General features: G+C 36.2%; 1 long non-coding RNA gene across 1 annotated transcript in view; it reads left to right on the top strand.

Moving 5' to 3' along the window:
* Positions 1-8,173, top strand: part of LOC108520044 (uncharacterized) — a 20,374-nt gene extending 12,201 nt beyond the window's left edge. Inside the window, exons 2-3 of the long non-coding RNA XR_001882816.1 lie at positions 7,076-7,320; positions 8,094-8,173. This is a non-coding gene — a long non-coding RNA (uncharacterized LOC108520044). The remainder of the gene's footprint in view (positions 1-7,075; positions 7,321-8,093) is intronic.
* Positions 8,174-9,431: the final 1,258 nt, after the last annotated feature.

Raw genomic sequence — 9,431 nt, 5'->3', positions numbered from 1 at the left:
ACAAATATTATTATATATTTAATATTTTATTAAATATTAGTTGACATTTAACTAATATTTCCCCATTTCTTCCACTCTTTGATATTTGATAATTACTCTTCTGTTCTCTGTTTCTATGAATTCTACTTTTTAAAATTCCACATATAAGTAAGATCATGTGTTTTTCTTTTTGTACTTGGCATATTTCACTTAACATAATGTCCTCTAGGTTCAATAATATTGTCCCATATTATCCTTCTTTGGAATATGTGTGCATATACACACACACACACATATATGTATAAACACACATATATATGCCTCCACATACACACACACACACACACGCACACACATGTTTTCCTTATTCATTCATTCATAAAAGAACATTTAGATGGTTCATTTTTTGGCTTTTGTAAATATTGCTGCAGTGAACATGCGGGTGCGGATATCATTTTTAGAAAGTATTTTGTTTCCCTTGGACATATACCCAAAATGGGACTGCAGGATCACATGGTGGTTATATTTTTTTTTCAATTAAAATATTTTAAAAATGTGATTCCATACGAATTTAACCCCTTGTAAGATATATGTTAGCAAAAGTTTTCTCTCATTCTGTAGGTTGCCTTTTTACTTTGCTGATTGTTTTCTTTGCTGCACAGAAACTTCTTAATGTAATGTAGTCTCACTTGTTTATTTTTGCCTTTATTGCCTGTGCTTTTGGGGTCATACCCCAAAAATTATTACCAAGACCAACATCAAGGAGCTTCTCTCCTATATTTTCTTCTGAGTTTTATAGTTTTAGGTCTTATATTTAAGTCTTTAATTTTGATTGATTTTTGTGTATGATGTAAAATAAAGATCCAATTTATTTATTTATTTATTTTTTGCAGTTGGATATCCAGTTTTCCAACACCATTAATTAAAGATACTATCCTTTCCCCATTGTATATTCTTGGCATCTTTGTGGAATATTAGTTGATTATATATGCACAGATTTATTTCAGGACTTTCCATTGTGCTCTGTGTGTTTGTTTTTGTGCTGGTACAACACTGTTTACTAGTGAAGTTTTGTAATATAATTTGAAATTAGGAGGTGTGATGCCTCCAGATTTGTTCTTCTTGCTCAAGACTGCTTTAACTATTCAAGGTCTTTTGTCGCTCCATATGAATTTTAGAATTGTTTTTTCCTATGCTGGCAAAACATGCTATTGAAATTTTGATAGGGATTGCATCAAATTTATAGATCACTTCAGATAGTATGGACATTTTGACAATATTTTTTTTTTGATCCATGAACACAAAGTGCCTTTCCATTATTTGTGTCTTCTTCATTTTATTCATTAATGTTTTATAGTTTTCAGCATACAGATGCTTCATTTTCTCATTCTTTGTAATGGGAATCAGAGAATTTGAATACTTCAAATTTAAAATTTAAAAGTTAGGCTTCAGTTTTAAAATGGTATATTTACTGCAGACCCTTATGTGATCTCTCCTAACTTTCCTCTAAAAGACATATAAAGACGGGCCAAGCATGGTGGCTCATGCCTGTAATCCCAGCACTTTGGGAGGCCAAGGCGGGCAGATCACCTGAGGTCAGGAGGTCAAGACCAGCATGACCAACATGGAGAAACACCATATCAACTAAAAATAGAAAATTAGCCAGGCATAGTGGTGCATGCCTGTAATCCCAGCTACTCAGGAGGTTGAGGCAGGAGAATTGCTTGAACCCAGAAGGTGGAGGTTGTGGTGAGCTGAGACCACACTGTTGCACTCCAGCCTAGGCAACAAGAGTGAAACTCCATGTCATAAAAAAGAAAGAAAAGAAAAGAAAAAAGAACTATAAAGACACAGATAATGATGAAAACACTCATGATAAACATTAGAACTAATAATTAGCCCGTAGCAAGAATCTGAAAATTTCATTAAAAACAAATTTCATGGAAGTAGATTGCACAGGGTAATGCAGAGCCCATACTTTCAGAAAACAGAAAATTTGACATAGTTTTTGAAAACCCTGTCGTAGTCTCAATATCTGTCTCCTGGTTCAGAAATACCAAAATTATACCAATCAGAAAAGTGACAAACACACTTTTAAGGTGTGGGCACTGCTTTCGTGAGGTTGCCGGAGTGCTGCTTCCCATCTTACCCCCAGGCTTCACATTTGTGTCTTTCTTCCTACATCCAGTGACACTGCCGGACAAGAGGCTCGAATAGGAGTTAGGGAGGGGGATGAGCAATGAGGCTGAGGGAGCTAGAGATCATCCTTTATATACTGGATCTAGGAGGTGTTCTTTTAGGAGTATAACCTGGAGATTTTATGCTGTTAGATACTGGTCTTTATTTTGTGTCCAACAATGAGGCAGTAAAAGGAAGTAGCAGATTTTGACTCAGGGCAGCAGAGTTGTAGTAGTTGAAAAGATGAGCGATGCCGGTGGTCTAGCTAGGAGCTATGCATATTAACCTGCAGAAGGGAGATAGTGTTTCTCTGAACATTCAGAGCAAAGTCATATTTCTAAAAACATTGAAATACGAGAACAGGAAACAATCTTGCAGAGCTGTTTGGTATTCTTAGTAGGATAACAGAGGTATGAAACAGAAACCCATGCAAGAATTTGAAAAATAAAAATGTAAGCTTTATGAGGGCAATAATTGTTTCATTACTGCTCTATTTCCATAGGCTTGTGTAATAAAAACATGATGAATGAATGAATAAGATAAAAAGATAGCTGGATGAGATAAAGAAATATTTCTGGGAAACTAAATGTAAAAATAACAGAAATGAAATCTACGGTAGGAAAAGACTAAGAACTGGAATAAGTATTGAATGTAAAAAATAAACAAAATCGGCCAGGCACGGTGGCTCACAACTGTAATCCCGGCACTTTGTGAGGCCCAGATGGGTGGAACACAAGGTCAGGAGTTTGAGACCAGCTTGGCTAATATGGTGAAACCCCATCTCTACTAAAAATATAAAAATTAGCTGGGCATGGTGACGGCGCCTGTAGTCCTAGCTTCTCGGGGGGCTGAGGCAGGAGACTAACTTGAACCCAGGAGGCGGAGGTTGCAGGGAGCCGAAATCACACCACTGCACTCCAGCCTGGGTGACAGAGTGACACTCCGCCTCAAAAATAAAATAAAATAAAATGAAATAAAATAAAATAAAATAAATTTAAAAACACAAAAATAGGCAAATGAGCAAAGTTATTTAAAATATATGTTGAAATATTTTTATTACACTAAAAGATATACCTATAATAACTTAATATATAATATAGATAATTTAATTCCAGGAAAAGGTGAGCCAGATATATTATGATCAACATACAAAAATTAGAAAATAAGCAAAGGAACATTGCTTATGAAGTAAGGAACAATCTATCTAGTAAGAGACAAATATACAGAGTGATAACTCTTACACAATATGATAATTGCCAGCTTAATATGATAGAGCAATTCGGGTCACACTGCACGAGGAAGTGACATATAAACTCTCGTGAAGCATGAATAGGATTTATCAATGGGAAGGGCATTCCAGAGAATTTTTAAGGATGTAGGGTATTTAGGAAATGGTAAATAGTTTGGTATGGCATGAGTAGAAGAAGTGAGGAAAAAATACTGCAGAAAATTCATCTAGAAGAAGGAGAAATAGCAAGTTTTCCCTTTTAAGTACAAATATTTATGTATGTATGTAATTAACTTTCTTGAACATGTGTGGGGATTAGTCATTTTGCTTTCAGGAAATGTAATGTGATATAGCTTTCATTGTTGTCTTGAATCTGTATACAAATATTTTGTCATTTATGTTTACATTTTAATTCCCTAAATAAATTTATGTAGGGACCCCTCTTACACTTCTTGCAAAGTACAATGAAAAAATCCTGAGTATTGGAGCTGGAGAGATCTGGCATCCAATCCACATTGCCAGATGTTGACTTTGATCAAGGCACTGTACTTACGTAAAGCATGCTGCGTGACAGCCTGTGATTATGATGGCTCTTAAAATCATTTGATTTGGAAGAGATAGCCTTATTGTATGACTTACAAATTTTGACTTAGGCCCATATAATACTGCATTGGGCCTGGAGCACAGAGTAAGTTCTATTGCCATTAATTTCTCTCTGTGGTGTGTGTTCAACACAGTTAACTACAGGTCCTTTTTAATATTAATAGTAGGATCTCTGGAAATATTGTTTAGGGTAAATTAATGTGACGGGGGAAAGAAGCCTTATGTCGTGGTTAAGAAGGCAGACTCTGGCACCAGAATGCCTGGATTTGCATCTTGGCTCTCCCACTGATGAGCCATATGACCATGTGGCTTTCTTTCTCTGTTTCTCCATCAGTATGATGGAGAAATAATGACTTACCTTACAGGGTGGTCATATATTAAAAGAGTGAATATATGTAAAGCACTTGGAAGAGTGGCTGGTACAGAGTGAGCACTTAATAAATGCTGGCTAATATCATTACTGAAAAGTTAGGCTGGGTACAGTGGCTCACACCTGTAATCCCAGCACTTTGGGAGACTGAGGCAGGTGGATCACAAGGTCAAGAGATCGAGACCATCCTGGCCAACATGGTGAAACCCCGTCTCTACTAAAAATACAAAAATTAGCTGGGTGTGGTGGCATGCGTGCCTATAGTCCCAGCTACTTGGGAGGCTGAGGCAGGAGAATCACTTGAATCCGGGAGTCGGAGATTTCAGTGAGCCAAGACTGCACCATTGCACTCCAGTCTGATGACAGAGCAAGACTCTATCTAAAAAAGAAGAAAAAAGAAAAAAAAGAGATAAAAAATTTGTTGCGTGATTACCAGAAGTGTGTCTTCCTCATTAATTACCAAAAAGGTCTATATTATCTTACTGTGATTAGGTGTAAACCCAAATTTCTTTCTTTCTTTTTTTTTTTTTGAGTCGAAGTCTTGCTCTGTTACCCAGGCTGGAATGCAGTGGCACAATATCAGCTTACGGCAGCATCTGCCCCCAGGTTCCAGCAATTCTCCTGTCTTAGCCTCCTGGGTAGCTGGGATTACAGGTGCATGCCACCACGCCTGGCTAATTTTTGTATTTTTAGTAGAGATGGGGTTTTATCATGTTGGCCAGGCTGGTCTTGAACTCCTGACCTCAGGTCATCTGCCCGCCTCAGCCTCCCAAAGTGCTGGGATTACAGGCATGAGCCACCGCGCCCAGCCTGAACTCAAATTTCTAGTCAGAACAGAATAAGATCTTCTAATTCACATGTGAATTTGGAAGGCATCTTAATTATATGTCACATCCAAACTTGAGAAACTGTTGATACCTCAGTTTTCTTATCTGAAAAATAGAAATTACCTACTTCTACTTTTGATATTAAATCTGTGATAACACATTCAAAGTGATGATCTAAATGCATAACATAATAAATAATCAGCTCTTGTTATTATTATTGATCATTTTCAAATGACCTTTTTAACATTTGTGAATAAGGGTAGGAATATGGCTGTTGAATCCAACAGCCAAAATTTGAACTGTTTTCCTGTTGTAATCTAATCTAACACCAGTGAAATCAAGTACACTTCTTTCATCCTTTGATAAGGCCAGGTTGTCAAATATTTATGCATACTGATAACAGGAGAAAAATATTTTTTATTTTGACCTTCTTCACCTAAAACTCTTTTTGAAACAAGAGAAGCGACAGGTCCTATATTCAGTTTGACATTGTCTGATAGTTACTTAAAACAGTACTTTCGTTATTTCTGTTTCTCATATTCAACTAATTGCTTACTTCGTTTTTTCTGTCAGTATGTTCAGTTGGATAAGGAATTGACTCTTAACTTGATGTTATTGTAATTTCCAGGTATAAAGCTTTTGCATCTTATATTACAAATTAGACTAATAGCTGTTTTCTTCTTATTGTCCCGTCTTTTAGTCTATTTCTTTTCCCAGGTTGATGTTATTCACTCTATATGGTAAATATTTTATACTATGGTATATAATTTGGGAATTATAATTCCAAATATAATTTGCTTTAATTAATCTAAAATATTTTATATTATTTGATTTTGACTATTTAAGATGGACACAAAGGAGCTTATTTTATATTTTCCATCAAAATCCAGAATTGTCACTTACAAAGTAGCACTATTAATATCTGTATAGGCATTCTGCTTTTAAGTCAAGCTCTATATGTCCAAATTAGTTCTCATATTAAAAGCATTTTAATTATTTAAAGTATTTAAAGTATTAAATTTATTCTAAAAGAACAAATTTATAACACAAAACAAGCATCTACACCATGACTAAAACATCTGATTCCAACTCCAAAAAACATTGACAGTTCTCATTGTCAGTATTTATTTTGTATGTTATATAATCTCTCAATGGTAGAACACATAAAAATAAACATCTTGAAACTTGTACTCAAACTTATTATTCATATACAAAATATTTTGTTTAGAAGGTTAGGAAAGTATATGCCCCTTTCTGTTTTTGTAATTTAGCTTTATTTAAGTGTTTTGAACGTATGTCTAAAATAATCACATGTAGAATAAGAATAAATTTCGAAAAGGAAAGTAAAATATGCCTTTCTCTCTTTGTAAATAATAAACAAACAATAGTACTGTTACCATGAAGATCTAAAAAAAAAAAAAATTAAGTTTACTATATCTTATGGTAAAACAAGTGACTGCAGGGAAGGAGAGGTGAATGTTCCCAAGGTGGAAGCTCCACTTGTCCTCAGAGAAGGAATACATTTTGACTATGACTGTGAGGAAGGTATAAGCTGGCTTAGAAAATTGAGAGCTACTTACTTAGTGTTTTAAATACCCAATTTCTTCAAAGTGAAAAAGTTTCAATACAATGGGAAGTCAACATTGCTTTTGTAGACATTACTAAAACATAATCCCAAACTCGAGTAAAGTTTTATGTAAATGATTGTTTTGAACCTCTAAAAATTTAAAATTCAACTTAATTTATTTTTATTAGATGAGATCCTGGCTAGGTTCCACTTCCTAAGGCTTATTATACTGAGTTTATTTTTACGACTAATTATCCTCACCTACATAAACTTCTTAGATTTTGGAATACTTAATTGACTGGTCAAGTGTCTTTGCTATCTAGATGACAGTTACCTATCATGGATCTTCAAAGGGACCCAAAATTTGGACCAGATGCCATCTCCTCAAGGGTACAGGAGGAACCAAAGCATCACATTGTGACGGTATTGGCCAACATGTGTAGCTCATCACTGAGAACAAGTGCTCAGCCTGTGTATGAAGTGGTGTACTGTCACCGTGACCCATAACTGTTGGAAGAGTTCCAGAAATAACACAAGGGATTATGCATTAATATAGAGCAGGTGGCAGGTAAGCACTGATGATAGGGTAAATGAGTGAAGGAATGAATGTGGAGTTGAATGAATTACAGGCTGACATAATTTGAATATGTAGGCAAATTCCTAGCCAAAAAAACAGAGTACTTGTGTTTAGAGACTCAAGTACTAAATTGTGCAGAAGTTGGTCTGGAACTGATACAAAGAAATTGGATTTTAAGTGCTCTAAGCAATTAAATGTCTTATAAGATTTGCTGTTTTTGTCACAAATTCATAGTTCCAGGATGACCTTTATTTTTTTCTACATAAAGGGAAATAATAGTAATTTTATATCTTAAAGAGAAGAGCAAAATCTTTAATAGTTGTCTTTTAAAAATAAAATGGACCGGGCGCGGTGGCTCAAGCCTGTAATCCCAGCATTTTGGGAGGCCGAGACGGGTGGATCACGAGGTCAGGAGAACGAGACCATCCTGGCTAATACGGTGAAACCCCGTCTCTACTAAAAAAATACGAAAAACTAGCGGGGCGAGGTGGCGGGCGCCTGTAGTCCCAGCTACTCCGGAGGCTGAGGCAGGAGAATGGCGTAAGCCCGGGAGGCGGAGCTTGCAGTGAGCTGAGATCTGGCCACTGCACTCCAGCCTGGGCGGCAGAGCAAGGCTCCGTCTCAAAAAAATAAAAAATAAAAAAATAAAAAATAAAATAAAATAAAATGATAGGGCAGCTCCAGGAGATCCACATGGGCAGGTGAAGCTCCTATACCTCCAATCTGAGTCATCTGAATAACAAGAAAATCTCACATCTCTTTAGATTTCACAGGCTCAAGCAAATGTGAAATATTTGACATCTTCGCCTTAGTATTTTCACACATAGAAAAGACACCTTCCAAGGGTAAGTAGCAAATTTTCTTTTCCTGTTGAAAGCTAGTTTTGCAACTCAAAGAGCAAAAAAGGAAAAATATTGCTTTAGAATTTTCTGAAATGCTGCAACTCACATGCGGTTAACTCTTCTTCCACTGAGTGTGTCTGCACGAGGCCCCAAATCAGAATCTTAGTTGTTGAATTGCTGAAAATTTAGAACTTATCCTTTTAACCAGTCTACCATGTACGTGAAAATCAGAAAAGGTGTAAAAATTTTACATTGACAGTATTACATTCTTTCAGTCTTAGTTACACATTAAGTTGTCACTTAAGTTTTAACTGGCTAAAATTAGGCTTCTTAATTTTCAGTAACACTCGGTAATTTTAATTGTGCAGCAGCTATTTCATTCATGCTGGTTGTGGCTGCTATGAAATTAAAGACAAGGTGGTTTTTGCATGTATGTATCGTTATTTTTTGAAAATAAACTCAGGGATAATACGAGGCTGAGATTTGTGGTCTATAAGATGTTGAAGATAAAAATAAAATCTGCTGCATTTCCAAGGAAGAATGGGGTTCAATGGGGGCAAAGAAGGCATTTAGGGAAGCAGTGAAGAAAAGCCAGAAAATTCTAGAATGCCATTGACACAAGGGAGAGGAGTACATATTTAAAACTTTAGTCTACAGGAAATGATTATAGAGATTTAGGAAATGGCACAATATAATTACGGTTTTGTTATTAGGGAGAGTATTTTGGCAACTGTGTAGAATAAAATGCAAATAAGTAAAACAAGGACTTGGAAATGTGGTGCTGTGTAAGGATGAGCATCAGGCACTGGTTTCAGACAGACCTCTGTTTGAAACACAAGCCGAGTAAGCATACATTGCAACCTCTTGTTTCTTTCTGGACTTGAGCACCAATCACATTATGCTCCTTCAGAGGTACTAGCAGTGGCTGAGTGATACCTGCTCCTCTTAGATATGTCTTCCACCTGCACAAGGTCCACCCTCTCAGCTCCCGGGGTTCCCAGCCGCCAGGTGTCATCCTCTTTTCAAAGGCCTGATCATGAACTCTATGAGCCCCTACCTCAAACTCCCAGGGTCTGTATTCTCAATCTCCATCATTTTATTCCCTTAGTCCTAGTAGAACTGTTTCCTGCAGTTATCCGTTTTTAGTACCTTTGGCTTCTTTTTTTTTTTTTTTTTAGGACTTTAGAGCATGTGTGAGTCAATCTCTATATTACAGTCTTGTATTGCAATACCCATTGTAGTTTCTGTTTTCCTGGCTGG

This window comes from Rhinopithecus bieti, unplaced genomic scaffold (assembly GCF_001698545.2).
Source record: "Rhinopithecus bieti isolate Rb0 unplaced genomic scaffold, ASM169854v2 scaffold_48387, whole genome shotgun sequence".
Classification (NCBI taxonomy): domain Eukaryota; kingdom Metazoa; phylum Chordata; class Mammalia; order Primates; family Cercopithecidae; genus Rhinopithecus; species Rhinopithecus bieti.
Note: the sequence above shows the minus strand (reverse complement) of the source record. Positions and strands in the feature narration are given on the sequence as shown.